This window comes from Mirounga leonina, unplaced genomic scaffold (assembly GCF_011800145.1).
Source record: "Mirounga leonina isolate KUSES-001 unplaced genomic scaffold, KU_Mleo_1.0 Mir_178, whole genome shotgun sequence".
NCBI lineage: Eukaryota > Metazoa > Chordata > Mammalia > Carnivora > Phocidae > Mirounga > Mirounga leonina.
Window position 1 is genome coordinate 4,866,330 of NW_023270464.1, and position 16,597 is coordinate 4,882,926.

The 16,597-nt window shown below is 51.6% G+C and overlaps 2 long non-coding RNA genes and 5 other non-coding genes across 7 annotated transcripts in view; all 7 read right to left on the bottom strand.

Annotated features, from left to right (window-relative positions):
* Positions 1-13,491, bottom strand: part of LOC118022963 — a 34,260-nt gene extending 20,769 nt beyond the window's left edge. The window contains exons 1-4 of the long non-coding RNA XR_004682609.1: positions 13,390-13,491; positions 9,010-9,514; positions 6,472-6,610; positions 3,600-3,738 (exon numbers count right to left, since the gene is read on the bottom strand). This is a non-coding gene — a long non-coding RNA (uncharacterized LOC118022963). The remainder of the gene's footprint in view (positions 1-3,599; positions 3,739-6,471; positions 6,611-9,009; positions 9,515-13,389) is intronic.
* LOC118023241 lies at positions 360-454 on the bottom strand. Its single transcript, XR_004682710.1, has one exon. It is a non-coding gene; the product is annotated as a small nucleolar RNA SNORD116 (small nucleolar RNA).
* On the bottom strand, positions 3,254-3,348 carry LOC118023242. The gene has a single exon (XR_004682711.1). It is a non-coding gene; the product is annotated as a small nucleolar RNA SNORD116 (small nucleolar RNA).
* LOC118023243 lies at positions 6,126-6,220 on the bottom strand. Its single transcript, XR_004682713.1, has one exon. It is a non-coding gene; the product is annotated as a small nucleolar RNA SNORD116 (small nucleolar RNA).
* Positions 9,033-9,127, bottom strand: LOC118023244. Its single transcript, XR_004682714.1, has one exon. It is a non-coding gene; the product is annotated as a small nucleolar RNA SNORD116 (small nucleolar RNA).
* A 44-nt stretch (positions 13,492-13,535) lies between the features above and the next one.
* Positions 13,536-15,332, bottom strand: LOC118023180. The gene is made up of 3 exons (XR_004682681.1): positions 14,135-15,332; positions 13,727-13,764; positions 13,536-13,572 (listed from the first exon to the last, which is right to left on the bottom strand). It is a non-coding gene; the product is annotated as an uncharacterized LOC118023180 (long non-coding RNA).
* Positions 14,219-14,285, bottom strand: LOC118023257. Its single transcript, XR_004682725.1, has one exon. It is a non-coding gene; the product is annotated as a small nucleolar RNA SNORD109A (small nucleolar RNA).
* Positions 15,333-16,597: the final 1,265 nt, after the last annotated feature.

Sequence of the window (16,597 nt, forward strand, 5' to 3'; positions counted from 1 at the left end):
CACACACCGCCAGGACCTCTGCCTGAAGTGCCACCCTGGCGCACGCTGCTCTGGGCCACACACTCTCATGGCCTGTGCCAAGGCCGCGCAATGGGACTCCTACAACTGGCATGCCAGCTGCCTGACACGCCACCAAAGCCCGGCCACGGCCCTGAGTACCTCCGCACAGTGAACACCCAGCTAAGGAGGGGAAACACCCCATGGACCCGGAGCCCTCCGCGAGGCTCTCTGATGCAGAGGCCCTTGGGAGCTGCTGAGTCTGATGCTGGGGCTGGTGCTGGGGCTGGTGGTGCCTGCGACAGTGTGACTGAGGGGAAGCTGTCCCTCACTCCTACCTTCCCTGGGGGAGACAACGTGCTGGACCTCAGTTTCGATGAGAACGACGGTAGGGAGTTCTCACTCATTTTGTTCAGCTTTTCCAAGGAATGCACAATGAGGGAGTCATCATCGATCCGAGCACATTCGGGGCCTCCTGGCACATCGAACGAGGCAGGCTGGGCCCGGCTCAGAGGTTTGAGCCGATGGCCTCAGTGCCCTCCAGCAGCCTCGACCCTCCAGAGCCAAGCCACTGAGCAACAGGAATGCTCCGTCCTCTCTTGGAGCCAGACCCCTCATGCCAGCAGGCACACGTGGACGGGCAGGCTCTCAGCCATGCAAAGGAAATCCTACAGCCAACGCCTCCGCCTGAGACGATGGAAGGCTTACCGTCTTAACGATGCATTCGCAGGGTGCCCACCCTGGGCTGGACAACACTTCTTCTGGCCAGCCGGCCAACCTCCGCACATCCATTGACAGGAAAGCCTTCTTTTCTGGGCCAACAGCGAGCCCAGCGTGGACACCGAACCTGAGAAGTGGGGACAAAGGGCACACATGTGTGACAAAAGGATGCAGGTGCTCAGGTCGCCAGACTGCTCAGAATGCATCCGGGGGGCAGCCTCGCATCTGCCTGTCCTGTCCCTCTGTCCCACAGGAAGGGCCACGTGCACTTTGGCAAGAGGCCCCGTGCGCAACTCTCCAGGGCCACGGGCACGAGAGTCTGTGTGGCCGTGGGAGTCAGTTTGAGAGTGTGTGTGAGTCTGCGGAAGGGGAGTTTGGGTGGGTATGGACGTGGGCTTGTAATTCTCTGTAGTTCGTGTCTGTTTCGTGTGGACATGGGTGTGTGGGGGGCGGGTCTGTGCGTGTCTGGTGGGCGGTGGGCACACGTGTCAGTGGTCATGTGTGGAGGCCTCAGCTCCTGCAAGAACCTGCATTGTACATGGAACCCGGGCCTCACGTCCTGCCACACAACGGCACGAGATCAGTGCCACTGAATCTCCACTCGCCGGTTTGACCCTTTGGGGCAGCTGAAAATGGCCCGAGACTCCCTGTCTCAAAGTCACTCTGGCAAAGCTTGGCACGCCGTCTCTACCTACATCCACTTCTGACCCAGGACGCAACGTGGACGTGGTCTGGGTCAGCCTACTAGGTGTCCCACTGTGACTGCAACTCAGCTCCCGCCAGCAAAACCCAAGGGCCCACGGGAATGCTGGCAGCCCTGGGATGCCGGGGGCAATCCCGACAAAGACCATTGCACTAGGGAGGGGAGTGGCCCTGGATTCTAGGCCGGGTGCCGCGGCCTGTGCACTTGGCCCCATCACCCTCACGAGACAGGCAACTCAGCCCTTGGCAAGCAGTGCCCTGCCCCGCCAAGGGCCAGCGTACCAGCGGACTGAACCCAGGGCCCGTTCCCACTGAGGACACTGGCGCGTCCACAGCCAGCAGCTTAAGGGGCCCTGCCTCCGAAGAAATGTGCACTTGGCAACCCTGTCCATGGCCGCGTCTTCATGCCTGCACTGTCTGGGCCCCCCTCCAGAGTTGTCCACCTGGACTCGCACGTCCAGTGCAGGGATCTTCAGCGAGGACACCCACAAGGGCAGTGGACGGTACAGTCCCCCACCCTGTGGGATGCACGGAAGGGCCCCTCACTCAACACAGGAACAACACCATGGTCTCCTGGATCTCTACACCCCCCGCCACGATGGAGACAGAATGAGGAAAGGAAGACAGATCCGTTGCCCAAGGAGAGCTTACATTTGACCAGCTCCCAAACGACCAGGGCACTGCGCCTGGCTGCCACTGTAGCACTCGGGGCCTGCCCTGCCCTGCCTGGCATTCAGGGTAGCAAGGAGAGGTCTCGATCGCACCCCCCAAAGTAGGATTGTGGGGGTCCCCTGGCTCCCAGTCAAAGGGACACTCCCAGGAACACACCTTCACATCAGGAGCTATGGGCCCTGGGAGACAAGGTCTCCCCATCCCCAGGGGGCAAAGTAAGGTGCCACAGGCGCGGCCAGTCTGCGCATCGTCACCTATGCACCCCCTCGAGATTCAGGGTAGATGCCCTAGAGCGCCGCTCCTTGGACCCAGAGACCGCAGGGGCACACGGGTCAGGGATTGCAGCGCTGAACCAAGGCACCTTGAAGCCGGGTTTGTGGCCAGCAGGTGCCCACTGCGACATGGACAGGGAGGGAATTGGGTGCCCACAACCCATGAAACCATGGAAGGATTTCTCGGAACACAACCACCGGATAAGGCCGCGCGCCTTCCCGGAGTCACCACACCAGCGGTCCTCCCCGGTCCGCGCCATTCCTGGCCAGGGCAAGAGCCAGCACCGAGGTGCCATTTGCACCCTGTGCCCACACACAGGCGGCCCCATATGGCCTCTGTGGGCATCCACTGGGAGATACTCGGGCGCTGTCGAGTGCAGCAGCCTCGCCTTGAGCCTCTACCCTCGGGCTTCTACATCGAGGGGCGCTCGACGGACGTGACCAGGCCAAAGCGCACAGGAGGGATCACCAATTGCCCGGCCCAGGGCTCTCCTCTGCACCCATGGGAGCTGCCGCAACTGGGATCCACCACAAACACTGCCAGGACCTCTGCCTGAAGTGCCACCCTGGCGCACTCTGCTCCGGGCCATGCACTCTGAGGGCCTGTGCCAACGCCGCGCAATGGGACTCCTATGGCAGGCATACCAGCTGCCCGACATGCCACCAAAGCCTGGCCACAGCCCTGAGTACCTCTGCGCTGTGAACACCCAGCTAAGGAGGGGAAACACCTCGTGGACCCGGAGCCCTCCGCGAGGCTCTCCAATGCAGAGGCCCTTGGGAGCTGCTGAGTCTGATGCTGGGGCTGGTGCTGGTGCTGGTGGTGCCTGCGACAGTGTGACTGAGGGGAAGCTGTCCCTCACTCCTACCTTCCCTGGGGGAGACAACGTGCCGGACCTCAGTTTCGATGAGAACGACGGTAGGGAGTTCTCACTCATTTTGTTCAGCTTTTCCAAGGAATGCACAATGAGGGAGTCATCATCGATCCGAGCACATTCTGGGCCTCCGGGCACATCGAACGAGGCAGGCTGGGCCCGGCTCAGAGGTTTGAGCCGATGGCCTCAGTGCCCTCCAGCAGCCTCGAACGTCCAGAGCCAAGCCACTGAGCAACAGGAACGCTCCGTCCTCTCTTGGAGCCAGACCCCTCATGCCAGCAGGCACATGTGGACGGGCAGGCTCTCAGCCAGGTGAAGGAAATCCTACAGCCAACGCCTCCGCCTGAGACGATGGAAGGCTTACCGTCTTAGCGATGCATCCACAGAGCGCCCACCCTGGGCTGGACAACACTTCTTCCGGCCAGCCGGCCAAGCTCCATGCATCCAAGGACAGGAAAGCCTTCTTCTCTGGGCCAACAGCGAGCCTGGCGTGGACACCGAACCTGAGAAGTGGGGACAAAGGGCACGCACATGTGACAAAAGGATCCAGGTGCTGAGGTCACCAGAATGCTCAGAATGCATCCAGGGGGCAGCCTCGCCTCTGCCTGTCCTGTCCCTCTCTCCCACAGGCACGGCTGGGTGTACTTGGGCAAGATGGCCACGCGCAACTCTGCAGGGCAATGGGCACGAGATTCTGTGTGGCCGTGGGAGTCAGTGTGGGAGTGTGTGAGTCTGCGGAAGGGGAGTTTGGGTGGGTGTGGGCGTGGGATTGTAACTCTCTGTAGTTCGTGTCTGTTTCGTGTGGACATGAGTGTGTGGAGGGCGGGTCTGTGCGTGTCTGGTGGGTGATGGGCACACATGTCTCTGGTCAAGTGTGGAGGCCTCAGCTCCTGAAAGAACCTTCCCAGTACGTGGAAACCAGGCCTCGTGTCCTGCCACGCAATGGCACGAGATCGGTGCCACTGAATCTCCAGTCGCCCGTTTGACCCCTTGGGGTGGCTGAAAATGGCCCAAGATTCCCCGTCTCAAAGTCACTCTGGCAAAGCACGGCATGCCGTCTCTACCTACACCCGCTTCCGACCCGGGACGCGACGTCGACGTAGACTCGTTCAGCCGACTAGGTGTCCCACTGTGACTGCATTTCAGCACCCGCCGGGAAAACCCAAGGGCCCACGGGAATGCTGGCAGCCCTGGAATGCCGGGGCAAGCCCGACAAAGACCAGCGCACTAGGGAGGGGAGGGGCCCTGAACTCCAGGCCAGGCGCCGTGGCCTGTGACTCGGCCCAAACGCCCTCGCGAGACAGGCAGCACAGCCCTTGGCAAGCAGTGCCCTGCCCCGCCAAGGGCCAGCGTACCAGCGGACTGAACCCAGGGCCCACTCCCACTGAGGGCACTGGCGTGTCCACGGCCAGCGGCTTCGTGGGCCCTGCCTCTGAGCAAATGTGCCATCACTCGGTAACCCTGTCCACGGCCCGTCTTCGTGGCTGCACTGGCACATCCCCCAGCCAGAGTTGTCCACCTGGATTCGCTTATTCGGCACAGGGATTTTCAGCGAGGACATCCACAAGGGCACTGGACGGTCAAGTCCGCCACCCTGTGGGATGCAAGGAAGGGCCCCTCGCTCGACACAGGAAGAGCACCAAGGTCTCCGTGGTGGCGACAGACACGATGAAAGAAAGACATTTCTGTAGCCCAAGGAGAGCTGCACGTTTGACCACCTCCCCAAGAGGCCAGGGAGCTGTGCCTGGCTGCCAACAGTGCACTCGGGGCCTGCCCTGCCCTGCCTGGCATGCAGGGTAGCAAGGAGAGGTCTCGATCCTGCCCCCCAGGCAGGATTGGGGTTCCCCTGGCTCCCAGTCAAAGGGACACTCTCGGGAACACACCTTCACCTCAGGAACCGCAGGCCCAGTGAGACAAGGTCTCCCCATCCCCGGGGGGCTAAGCAAGGTGCCTCAGGTGCAGCCAGTCTGCACATCGTTGCCTATGCACCCCCTCGAGACTCAGGGAAGACACAGATAGATCGCCGGTCCTTGGACCCGGAGACTGCAGGGGCACACCAGTCAGGGACTGCAGCACTGGACCAAGGCACCTTGAAGCCGGGGCCGGTGGCCACCAGGTGGCCACCGCGATGTGGACAGGGAGGGGTAGGGTGCCCACAACCCACGAAACCATGGCTGGATTTCTCGGTACAAAACCAGCGGAGAGGACCGCGCCCCTTCCCAGAGTCACCGCCCCAGCAGTCCTCCCTGGCCCCACAATTCTTGGCCAGGGCAAAAGCAGGCACTGAGGCGCCATTTGCACCCTGCATCCACAGCACAGCCAGCCCCATGTAGCCACTGTGGGAGTCCACTTGGAGACACTCAGGCACAGTCAAGTGCACCGGCTTCGCCTCGAGCCTCTGCCCTCGGCCTCCTACACCAAGGGGAGCTGCGCGGACGTCAGCAGGCCAAAGGGCATGGCAGTGATCGCCACTTCCCCGGCCCGGGGCTCTCCTCTGCACCCATGGGAGCTGCCTCTACCAGGCTCGACCGCACACACCGCCAGGACCTCTTACTGAAGGGCTGCCCTGGCGCACGCTGCACCGGGCCACGCACTCTCAGGACCTATGCAAACTCCGCACAATTGGACTCCTATGGTTGGCATGGCAGCTACCCGACACGCCACCAAATTCCGGCCACTGCCCTGAGTACCTCCGCACCGTGAACACCCAGCTAAGGAGGGGAAACTCCTCGTGGACCTGGGGCCCTCCGCTAGGCTCTCTGATGCAGAGGCCCTTGGGAGCTGCTGAGTCTGATGCTGGGGCTGGTGCTGGTGCTGGTGGTGCCTGCGACAGTGTGACTGAGGGGAAGCTGTCCCTCACTCCTACCTTCCCTGGGGGAGACAACGTGCTGGACCTCAGTTTCGATGAGAACGACGGTAGGGAGTTCTCACTCATTTTGTTCAGCTTTTCCAAGGAATGCACAATGAGGGAGTCATCATCGATCCGAGCACATTCGGGGCCTCCTGGCACATCGAACGAGGCAGGCTGGGCTCGGCTCAGAGGTTAGAGCCGATGGCCTCAGTGCCCTCCAGCAGCCTCGACCCTCCAGAGCCAAGCCACTGAGCAACAGGAATGCTCCGTCCTCTCTTGGAGCCAGACCCCTCATGCCAGCAGGCACACGCGGACTGGGAGGCTCTCAGCCATGCAAAGGAAATCCTACAGCCAACGCCTCCACCTGAGACGATGGAAGGCTTACCGTCTTAGCGATGCATCCGCAGGGTGACCACCCTGGGCTGGACAACACTTCTTACGGCCAGCCGGCCAACCTCTGCACATCCAAGGACAGGAAAGCCTTCTTTTCTGGGCCAACAGCGAGCCCAGCGTGGACATCGAACCTGAGAAGCGGGGCAAAGGGCACACACGTGTGACAAAAGGATCCAGGTACTCAGGTCGCCAGACCGCTCAGAATGCATCCAGGGGGCAGCCTCGCATCTGCCTGTCCTGTCCCTCTGTCCCCCAGGCAGGGCTGGGTGCACTTGGGCAAGAGGCCCCGTGGCAACTCTCCAGGGCCACAGGCACGAGAGTCTGTGTGGCCGTGGGAGTCAGTTTGGGAGTGTGTGTGAGTCTGCGGAAGGGCAGTTTGGGTGGGTGTGGACGTGGGCTTGTAACTCTCTGTAGTTCGTGTCTGTTTCGTGTGGGCTTGGGTGTGTGGGGGGCGGGTCTGTGCTGTCTGGTGGGTGGTGGGCACACGTATTGTTGGTCATGTGTGGAGGCCCTAGCTCCTGAAAGAACCTTCCCAGTACGTGGAAACCTGGCCTCACGTCCTGTCATGCAACGTCACAAGATCAGTGCCACTGAATCTCCAGTCGCCCGTTTGACCCTTTGGGGTGTCTGAAAATGGCCTGAGGCTCCCTGTCTCAAAGTCACACTGGCAAAGCACGGCACGCCATCTCTACCTGCACCCGCTTCCGACTCGGGACGTGACGTCAACGTAGACTCGGTCAGCCCGTTAGCTGTCCCAAAGTGACTGCACCTCAGTGTCCACCGGCAAAACCCAAGGGCCCACGGGAATGCTGGCCACCCTGGGATGCCGGGGAAAGCCCAATGAAGACCAACGCACTAGGGAGGGGAGTGGCCCTGGACTCCAGGCCAGGCGCTGTGGCTTGCGTACTTGGCCCAACCGCCCTCGCGAGACAGGCAGCTCAGCCCTTGGCAAGCGGTGCCCTAACCCGCCGAGGGCCAGCGTACCAGCGGACTGAACCCAGGGCCCATTCCCACTGAGGGCACTGGCGGGTCCACGGCCAGCGGCTTCATGGGCCCTGCCCCCGAGCAAATGTATACTCATTGGCGACCCTGTCCACGGCCGCGTCTTCATGTCTGCACTGACACATCCACCAGCCAGCGTTGTCCACCTGGACTCACACGTCTGGTGCAGGGATCTTCAGCAAGGACACCCACAAGGGCTGTGGACGGTACAGTCCACCACCCTGTGGGATGCAAGGAAGGGCCCCTTGCTCGACACAGGAACAGCACCATGGTCTCTGTGGATCTCCATGCCCGCTGCCACAATGGCAACAGATGTGACAAAAGGAAGACGGCTCCACAGGCCAAGGAGATCTGCACGTTTGACCAGCTCCCCAAGTGGCCAGGGCGCTGCTCCTGGCTGCCATCGGTGCACTCGCCGCCTGCCCTGCCCTGCCTGGCACACAGGCTAGTAAGGAGAGGTCTAGATCCCGCCCCCCAAAGCAGGATTAGGGTTCCCCTGGCTCCCAGTCAAAGGGACCCTCCCGGGAACACACCTTCACCTCAGGGGCCTCAGGCCAGGGAGACAAGGTCTCCCCATCTCTGTGTGGCTAAGCAAGGTGCCACAGGCGCAGCCAGTCTATGCATCGTCACCTACGCACCCTTTCGAGACTCAGGGAAGACGCCCATAGCGCGCCGCTCCTTGGACCCGGAGAACGCAGGGGCACACCGGTCAGGGACTACAGTGCTGGACTGAGACACCTTGAAGCCGGGTCGGTGGCCAACAGGTGGCCTCCATGACGTGGACAGGGAGGGGATAGGGTGCCCACAACCCAGAAAACCATGACCGGATTTCTCGGAACACAACCACCGGATAAGGCTGCGCGCCTTCCCGGAGTCACTGCATCAACGGTCCTGCCCGGTCCACGCCATTCCTGGCCAGGGCAAGAGCCAGCACCGAGGCACCATTTGCACCCTGCGCCCACACACAGGCGGCCCCACATGGCCTCTGTGGGCATCCACTGGGAGATACTCGGGCGCTGTCGAGTGCAGTGGCCTCGCCTCGTGCCCCTACCCTCGGGCTCCTACACCGAGGGGCGCTCCACGGACGTCACCAGTCCAAAGCGCACAGGAGGGATCGCCGCTTCCCCGGCCCGGGGCTCTCCTCTGCACCTATGGGAGCTGCCGCAACCAGGCTCCACCGCACACACCGCCAGGACTTCTGCCTGAAGTGCCACCCTGGCGCACGCTGCTCTGGGACACACACTCTCACGGCCTGTGCCAAGGCCGCGCAATGGGACTCCTATGGCAGGCATACCAGCTGCCCGACATGCCACCAAAGCCTGGCCACAGCCCTGAGTACCTCTGCGCTGTGAACACCCAGCTAAGGAGGGGAAACGCCTCGCAGACCCGGAGCCCTCCGCGAGGCTCTCTGATGCAGAGGCCCTTGGGAGCTGCTGGGGCTGGTGCTGGAGCTGGTGCTGGTGCTGGTGGTCGGTGCTGGTGGTGCCTGCGACAGTGTGACCGAGGGGAAGCTGTCCCTCACTCCTACCTTCCCTGGGGAGACAACATGCTGGACCTCAGTTTCGATGAGAACGACGGTAGGGAGTTCTCACTCATTTTGTTCAGCTTTTCCAAGGAATGCACAATGAGGGAGTCATCATCGATCCGAGCACATTCTGGGCCTCCTGGCACATCGAACGAGGCCGGCTGGGCCTGGCTCAGAGGTTTGAGCTGATGGCCTCAGTGCCCTCCAGCAGCCTCGACCGTCCAGATCCAAGCCACTGAGCAAGAGGAACGCTCCATCCTCTCTTGAAGCCAGACCCCGCACGTCATCAGGCACACACGGATTGGCAGGCTCTCAGGTGGGCCAAGGAAATCCTACAGCCAACGTCTCCGCCTGAGATGTTGGAAGGCTTACTGTCTTTGCGTTGCATCCGCAGGGTGCTCACCCTGGGCTGCACAAGACTTCTTCCGGCCATCCGCCCAACCTCCGTGCATCCAAGCACAGGAAACCCTTCTCTGGGCCAACAGCGAGCCCATCGTGGACACCGAACCTGAGAAGTGGGGACAAAGGGCACACACATGTGACAAAAGGGTCCAAGTGCTCAGGTCGCCACACTGCTCAGAATGCATCCGGGGCGCAGCCTTGCCTCTGCCTGTCCTGTCACTCTGTCCCACAGGTAGGGCTGGGTGCAGTTGGGCAAGAGGCCCCATGGGCAAGTCTGCACGGCCAGGGACGTGATAGTCTGTGTGGCGGTGGAAGTCAGTGTGGGAGTGTTTGTGTGTGTCTTTGTGTGTGTGTGTCTTTGTGTGTGTGTGTGGAATGGGCATTTGGGTGGGTGTTGCCGTGGGCTTGATTCTTTGTGTAGTTTGTGTGTGTTTTGTGTGTACATGTGTGTATGTTGTGGGTTGGGTCTGTGTTTATCTGGTGGACGGTGGGCATGGGTGTCGGTGGTCATGTGTGGAAGCCTCAGATCCTGAAAGGGCCTGCCCGGTACCTTAACCCCCAAACCAGGCAAAGTCTCCATCAAAAAGGAGAGTTTCTGACTCAGATCCCTGCTGAATACGGATTCCAAAATCCTCAACAGAATCCTAGCTAATAGGATCCAGCAATACATTAAAAGGATCATCCACCATGACCAAGTGGGATTTATCCCAGGGATACAAGGGTAGTTCAACATTCGCAAATCAATCAGTGTCACAGAACACATTAATAAGAGGAGGGAGAAGAACCGTATGGTCCTCTCAATAGATGCAGAAAAAGTATTTGACAAAATACAGCATCCTTTCCTGATTAAAACTCTTCAGAGTATAGGGATAGAGGGAACATTCTTCAAGTTCATAAAATCCATCTATGAAAAACCCAGAGCGAATATCATCCTCAATGTGGAAAAGCTGAGAGCCTTACCCTTAAGATCAGGAACACATCGAGGATGCCCACTCTCGTCACTATTGTTCAACATAATACTAGAAGTCCTAGCAACAGCAATCAGACAACAAAAAGAAATAAAATGTATTCAAATTGGCAAAGAAGTCAAACTCTCTCTCTTCACAGATGACATGATACTTTATGTGGAAAATCCAAAAGATTCCACCCCCAAATTACTAGAACTCATACAGCAATTCAGAAATGTGGCAAGATACAAAATCAACGCACAGAAATCAGTTGCTTTCTTATACACTAACAATGCAACTGTAGAAAGAGAAATTAGAGAAACAATTCCGTTTACAATACCAAAACCCATAAGAAACCACGGAATAAATCTAACCAAAGAGGTAAAGGATCTATACTCTAGGAACTACAGAACACTCATGAAAGAAATTGAAGAAGACACAAAAAGATGGAAAAATATTCCATGCTCATGGATCAGAAGAATAAACATTGTTAAAATGTCTATGCTACCCAGAGCAATCTATACCTTCAATGCCATCCTGATCAAAATTCCAATGACATTTTTCAAAGTGCTGGAACAAACAATCCTAATATTTGTATGGAATCAGAAAAGACCCCAAATCGCCAAGGAAATTTTGAAAAAGAAAAACAAAGCTGGGGGCATCATATTGCACGGCTTCAGGCTATATTACAAAGCAGTGATCACCAAAACAGCATGGTACTGGCACAAAAACAGACATATAGACCAATGGAACAGAATAGAGAACCCAGATATGGACCCTCAACTCTCTGGTCAAATAATCTTCGACAAAGCAGGAAAAAACATGCAATGGAAAAAAGACAGTCTCTTCAATAAATGGTGCTGGGCAAATTGGACAGCCACATGCAGAAGAATGAAACTCAACCATTCTCTAACACCATTCACAAAGATAAACTCAAAATGGATGAAAGACCTCAGTGTGAGACAGGAATTCATCAAAATCCTAGAGGAGAACATAGGCAGTAACCTCTTTAACATCGACCACAATAACTTCTTTCAAGACATGTCTCCAAAGGCAAGGGAAACAAAAGCAAAAATGAAATTTTGGGACTTCATCAAGATAAAAAGCTTCTGCACAGCAAAGGAAACAGTCAACAAAACAAAGAGGCATCCCATAGAATGGGAGAACATATTTGCAAATGACACCACAGATAAAGGGCTGGTATCCAAGATCTGTAAAGAACTTCTCAAACTCAACACCCAAAAAACAAATAATCAAGTCAAAAAATGGGCAGAAGACATGAACAAACACTTCTCAAAAGAAGACATACAAATGGCTAATAGACACATGAAAAAATGTCCATCATCATTAGCCATCAGAGAAATTCAAATCAAAACCACACTGAGATACCACCTTACACCAGATAGAATGGCAAATATGGACAGGAAAAGAAACAACAAATGTTGGAGAGTTCGTGGAGAAAGGGGAAACCTCTTACACTGTTGGTGGGAATGCAAATTGGTCCAGCCACTTTGGAAAACAGTGTCGAGTTTTGTCAAAAAATTAAATATAGAGCTACCCTATGACCCAGCAATTGCACTCCTGGGTATTTCCCCCAAAGACACGGATGTATTGAAAAGAAGGGCCATATGCACCCCAATGTTCATATCAGCAATGTCCGCAATAACCAAACTGTGGAAAGTGCCGTGATGCCCTTCAACAGATGAATGGATAAAGAAGATGTGGTCCATATATACAATGGAATATTACTCAGCCATTAGAAAGGAAGAATACTCAACTTTTTCATCAACATGGATGGGACTGGAGGAGATTATGCTAAGTGAAATAAGTCAAGCAGAGAAAGTCAATTACCATATGGTTTCACTTATCTGTGGAACATGAGGAATAGCACAGAGGATATTAGAAGGGAGGGGAAAAATGAAGAGGGGGAATCAGAGGGAGAGATGAACCTGAGAGACTGTGGACTCGGAGAAACAAACTGAGGGTTCTAGAGGGGAGAGGGGTGGCAGGATCAGTGAGCCTGGTGATGGGTATTAAGGAGGGCACATACTGCATGGAGCACTGGGTGTTATACGAAAACAATGGATTATGGATCACCACATCAAAAACTAATGATGTATTGTATGGTGACTAACGTAACATAATAAATTTAAATTAAATTTAAAAAACCCACACTATGTTGTACATTTTTATTTTAATTTTTTAAAATAATTATTTATTTATCTTAGAGAGAGACAATCCGGGGAAGGAACAGAGGGACAAGAAGAGAGACAGAATCTCAATCAGGCTCTGTGCTCAGCACAGCCTGATGTTGGGTTTAATCCCATGACCATGTGATCATGACCTGAGCAAGAGTCACACACTTAACGAACTGAGCCACCCAGGTGACCCTGGGTTGTACATTTTTAATACCTGCCCTTTACGGCATAAATATTATATGTGATATACTTCTATACCTTGAAACAACAACCATGCACTACAAATACACTTATATATTAAAGTAAGTATTGTATAAATATACAGATGGGAAAATATACAAATGATTATTTGTAGGATCATATTTATTATACCAAAATATATTCTAGTGTTCCTATCATTTACATTCATTCTCAAATATTTCTCTCTCTCTCTCTATATATATATATATATTTTAATAATGGAAGTTCTGGAGTCTATTTCAGTATCTGTTAGGGCTCTTTTACTTTATGGTGTTCCAGTTATTAGTGTTCAAGGCTATTTTATTTATTATTATTGAGCTCATTTGAATGACCTTGCTCGATTCTGGAGAAATAAATACACACATTAAAATACAAACATACCTACCTACCTACCTATACACATACATAAGTATAAAGAGAACACAAAAACATTACTCATTGAAAGAATGTGTGACAAGAACATTGTCAAGAAAAAAACATTTACCTCTTCCTAAACTAAAACAAATCAAGTTTTCCAAAGCTCTATATCTGTCAATCCACATAGAACTCAGATAAAATAAAATTTAAAATTTGGAAAGGAGGCTAAAGACACTCACCAAAGAAAATGACACATAATGGGGCTGCATGGGTGGTTCAGTCAGTTAGGCATCTGCCTTCGGCTCAGGTCATGATCTCAGGGTCCTGGGATCGAGCCCTGCATCAGGCTCCCTGCTCAGCGAGGAGCCTGCTTCTCTCTCTCCCTCTGCTGCTCCCCCTGCTTGTGCTCTTTCTCTTGCTCTCTGTCAAATAAATAAAATCTTTTTTTAGAAAAGAAGATGACACATAATGAAGATATTATCCAGTAAGTCATTGGAAAGATGAACACAGAGACCTTAGGATGTGGCCCAGAACACATGACATATGAATTTAAAGGATGCTGGCATAGTTACTCACTGCTCTTCTCTGAAGTGGAGGACTTCATTCCATCCCGTCTACCTCAGAAAAACATGACAGAAAGAAAAGCAAACATATAATCTCTGAACATTCTCTACACTGAAAAATAACAAACCCTAAAATTGATTCCATTGTCAATATTTAAGTATGCAATGTTTCCTTCTTTTAGCCAACACCAATGAAACTTTCAGTACTCATCACAGTTGCTTGAGCTCTTAATTCAATCTTTCGTTTCCTCATTTATTACTCATGAACATGTTTCCCATGTACAAATATCTATTGACAACTCTATGTTCAAAGTGTGCAAATGAAGAAAGTCTGGGGCCATACAGCATATCTAAATTACACACTGCCTCATGAGATAGGAGGTTAATGCCTTGCTCCAAAATAAATAAGAGGCATGCTCACAGCAGTACTGTTTTGTCACTTAAGATCCTCAAATACAGCCAGGCTTTGAGAGTCTTATTTGTCCTATTAGAGGGCCACTCATCTGGACCTCAGATTGACATCTGGAATGAGTCCCTCAGCATCCTCAGACAATTGTGCTCATCATTGATCCAGACAAACATCCTCCCAAACAAATAAGCAATTCCATAGCCAGGCTTATTTTCTTCAGGCTTATCTACTGCATTATAAATAAAGAATAGTAAATGCACAAGAGATATTTAGTATCCGAATAATGGAACTCCTATGTACATAGAACAAAAGGCATATAACCTTGGATTTTTCTAATAAAATTACATAAAATCAACTGGGAAAATTTGAAAAAAATCAACTAAAATTTCAAGGAGAAATGGGGGAGTATTCGTAAATCTGGTAGCAAAAAGTTATGATTACAGTAGAAATATGAGTAGAAACATCTGTATCTGGACTTGCCAATAATAAAAAGATAAATCAATCAATATTTTGGCACATTTAATTTTCTTTACAAGATTATTAGCATACACTATAAAATGGTATAAAAAGGAAATAGATCAATGATTCCCAGAAATTATTCAGGTTACTTCCAGAAGAAATTTTTTTTATTTAATGAAGGAAAGAAAAAATAATGAATATTCATTTAATGAAGTAGGCACACTTATGAGGGAAAAAAACTATTATTAAATATTCTACCTTGGGCTTCTGAAATAATGAACCCAGAGAACGTGACAACACACAAAGAATTTTAAAAGCATCAGAATAGCTGCTCATCTCTCTTCCCTAAAGTATGTTACTTGTTCAGTCTTTGTCCTGCAGCAAAACATCACAGATAATATAAGTTAGATCCAAAAATACATGAAATTAATTTAAAAATAAAGCAAATCATTTGTTCTGTAGTGATTATCATAGAGGAATCCCCACACTTCTAGTCCTTGCTACACATATCATAGCTGCTTGGTTCTTAGCTATCTTTGCCAGTTCATTTCTCCACTTATTTCCTCTCTGAATTATTCACTCTACAAATAGTCAATAATCCTCTCTAAAATGCTGTGTAAATTGGTGGCACAGCGATTTTCTTTTTGAATGAGAAATTCTAACGTTGTATTCTACCAAATAAAGACTTTATGAAAATGCTTTTTGATGGGTAAAATGAAGGGCACATGACAAGGTTGTTTGTTGTAAGACTTATATTCTGGAAGTAAGAGATAAGAACTTCAAAAACTTATTACAACATATAAAAACTGATGGAATAATGGTATGAATTAAAAAAAAAAAAAGATGAGGGGTGCCTGGGTGGCTCAGTCGTTAAGTGTCTGCCTTCAGCTCAGGTCATGATCCCAGGGTCCTGGAATTGAGCCCCACATCGGGGTCTCTGCTTGGCGGGAGTCCTGCTTCTCCCTCTCCCACTCCCCCTGCTTGTGTTCCTGCTCTCTCTGTCTCTGTCAAATAAATAAATAAATAATTTTTTAAAAATAATTAAATAAAAATTAAAAAATTAAAAAAGATCAAAATTTTCATAAGATAATGGAAATTATAAAATAGAACCAAATGGAAAAGAACATCAGGAGAGCAAGTCCTAAGAGGACTAAAATAGAATAAGCATGGCCAATCTTTATTCAAAACAGAATGCAATTAATAATCCTAGAGTTCATGGATTGGCTAGCATAGGTCTTAAAGGATAAATGCTTGCAAGTGAACTGGGGAACTCAAAGTGCTAGTAGGTACAAGGAGCTGGACCTCAGAGGTTATGTAGTGTTTGATTCCATTTAAATGACACTTTGTTAAACACAAAACTATAAAAAACAGTGGTCACAAGAGATTATGGAGTAGAATGAAGGGTTGACTACAAAGGAATAAAATAAAGAAGATTTTTAGGGGTAATGGAACTCCTCCATATCATAATTGTCGTGTTAGATATACTATTCTATACACTTGTCAATAACCATATAACTGCATGTGACAAAGAGTGAGTTTTCCTGTAGGTAAAATAAAAAATAAATTAAAGGTACAAATATAAAATTGAAAACAGCCTGGGACAGACACGTATTCACTGCACACTCTCATGGATTAGGCCCATATATTTGTTAGCTGGCACACATGCAATGGAACACCATTTAACCAAGAAACAAGATATTCATAGATTAAATATTTAATACATGCAAGACTGGTAGAATTCAAAACCATGAAAACTGTGGGCTAGCACTAAAATGATGAAGTAGAAGTCCATCCTGATTTGCTTAGAATAGAAACAGTGTACTGTTCATCAACAGTGGTTTTGTCTCTCATTTTCTTTGGATTTCTTACATTCACTCAATAGGGCACTTTTTCGCTTGCTGCTTATGAGAAAGGATAGACCATGAAATCAGACAAGCAATCATAACCCTAAAACATACTGAACCACTTGATTTACACATAGATACTGGAGATGACAATAAATGATGGAGGCTGCTT